Genomic DNA, 2500 nt, shown 5'->3' with positions numbered 1-2500 from the left:
GGCCTCGGTTTCACCAGCCATCTCTATCTTAAGCTTTTAAATCAATACTTCTCCATTCATCATCTTCCACTTTACGCTTCATAGTCTTCAGCCACGTAGGCCTGGGTCTTCTAACTCTTCTAGTGCCTTCAGGTGATCAGTTAAATATTTGGTAAACTAATCTATATTGGAGAGTGTGAAGAGCGTGAACAAACCATCTCCATCCTCCCCTTACCCTTATCTCACCCATATATGGCCCTCGAATTATTTCTCTTATAGTTTCATTTCTAATTTTATCCTACCGTTCAACTCCGAAAATTCTTCTGAGGGCTTTGTTCTCAAATCTACAAAATCTGTTGGATATTGTTTCATTGTCATACCACGACTCATGTCCATGGAGTAATACAGACCTCACTAAACTAATATATAGCCTAATTTTTATATGTAATTTCAATCGATTTGATTTCCACATTTTACCTAACCTTGCCATTGTCTGATTTGCTTTTTTCAACCTTTCATTAAATTCCAATAGTAAAAGCCCTGTATCAGAGATCATAGCTTCTCTTTCCAATCTTTTTAATCTTCTATTGTATTCCGTTCTCCTCCTCTCTCTTTCTTCTATTTATCTTGAGCCCAACCTCTTGTGGTATTTCATACATTCTGGCAAGTATCCATTGCAAATCCTGTGGTGTTCTGCTAATAAGGACAGCATCACCAGCTTACTCTAGGTTAGCTAATATCCTATTACCACTCCAGTCAAAACCTTCTTCACAATCCCCAACTATTCTATGCATTACTAAATCCATATGGAGGATAAACAACATAGATGACAATACATTACCTTGGAGTACTCCACTGTTCACTGGAAATTCATTTCATAGAACTCCATGAACATTAACTTTGCACTTCCTATGCTCATGAACAGACTTAATCAATTTAAATATTTAAGAGGAACCCCATAATAATGCAGGACTCTCCACAAAATTGGCCGGTGCACACTATCAAAGGCTTTTACATGGTCCACAAATGTCATCAAAAGCTTATTTCTCTATTCTGCGCTTTGTTATAAAACATGTCTTAAAATTAAAATTTGTTCAGTAAAACTTCTACCTTTTCGAAAGCCTTCTTGTTCTTAAAATATTCATACAGTGCATTTGGCAACAAATTATAAGTACGAGTAATTTGATAAATGAACAAAAGAAATGTCAAACTAATCACAGGATCACTGCTGCACATAGATAGCCTGAGCTCATTGCAAAACAATTCCTGCCCTTCACTTTTTTGAACGATCCCTTTTCTGTCCCTAGCGTATTTCTCTTTGCAAGGGTAAAAGTGAAAGAAAATAATTTGTTTTCTTCCTCTCATCATTAGCTATCTTGGGATTAAGTAAAACATGCATGATTCAGTAACTGCTACACTATTTCAGTGTAATATTCTGTAACTAGCACTTGCTTATCAGATTAAGGTATCTATCTCATTAAGCTTTTGTGATCTTAATCTAGGATTATGATATATTATACGGCGAAGTATTGCTTTTCTTCATTATAAAAGCGGAACTACGCAAGATGTTATATGGTGAAGTTTTACACTAAGGTGATAGACAGAGAGAGAGAGAGAGAGAGAGAGAGAGAGAGAGAGAGAGAGAGAGAGAGAGAGAGATAAGTTTGTACATGTAGTAAGGATTTCTTAGTAGTTAATGCTGGCTCATGAGCTACACAACATGATTTGATAAAGGCATTTCTTGACTCCCTGTCACTCTTTGATTATATGAATTTATATAGACATATAAAAACTTCCTAAAAACTTAGATTTTATTGTCAATTATCTCATTATCAATTTGCATCGAGTTTCCTTGGGTAAAATTTGAATAAGAAGAGTGCTGGCAAAAACATCACTCCCTCCGGAAGTTCCCATGAATTAAAGATATCTTGTAGCCCTTTTTCAAATAAAGAGGAATTATGAGTTCTGCTTAAAGCAACGAAGCATTTTCATCTCGGAACAGACAGGAAATAATATACATAATTTTTTTCATGTTGCTGAGCTATGAACATGACCTGGTCTCTTACCCTCGGGTTGCAAACTTAAGAATGAGGTGTCATGGTGGATATGAGTTAAGTTATAGTCTTAGTACAAATTCTTTACTTCAACTTGAATATGTACTGTCGACTTGGAATGAACTTATATATCTCTTGGTGTTTTATTGGTAGCGTCTACTGCTGACCATGTTTCGACTCAGAGGCATAGGATCAAGCTCTTATCTAGTCAGAAGCATTTATCATAGAAGAATTGCCAGTGGATATATATTCCCAAAGTTGAATTCGATGTTAAACGCCTTTTGTGGTTGATATTTATTAGAGTCATATGTATTAGTAAGAAAAAGTCATTATAAATAGCCACGTGTTGGAAACAACAATGAACTAGCATGGTGGAGATAGGTTGATTTTAAGTGTAAGTGGAGAATACTGAATTCGACAGCAATATGTACACTGGACTTGAAATAAACTCGTGTCTCTCTTGACGG

The sequence above is a fragment of the Palaemon carinicauda genome, chromosome 4 (genome assembly GCF_036898095.1).
Source record: "Palaemon carinicauda isolate YSFRI2023 chromosome 4, ASM3689809v2, whole genome shotgun sequence".
NCBI classification, from domain to species: domain Eukaryota; kingdom Metazoa; phylum Arthropoda; class Malacostraca; order Decapoda; family Palaemonidae; genus Palaemon; species Palaemon carinicauda.
This window is presented reverse-complemented; position numbering follows the sequence as displayed.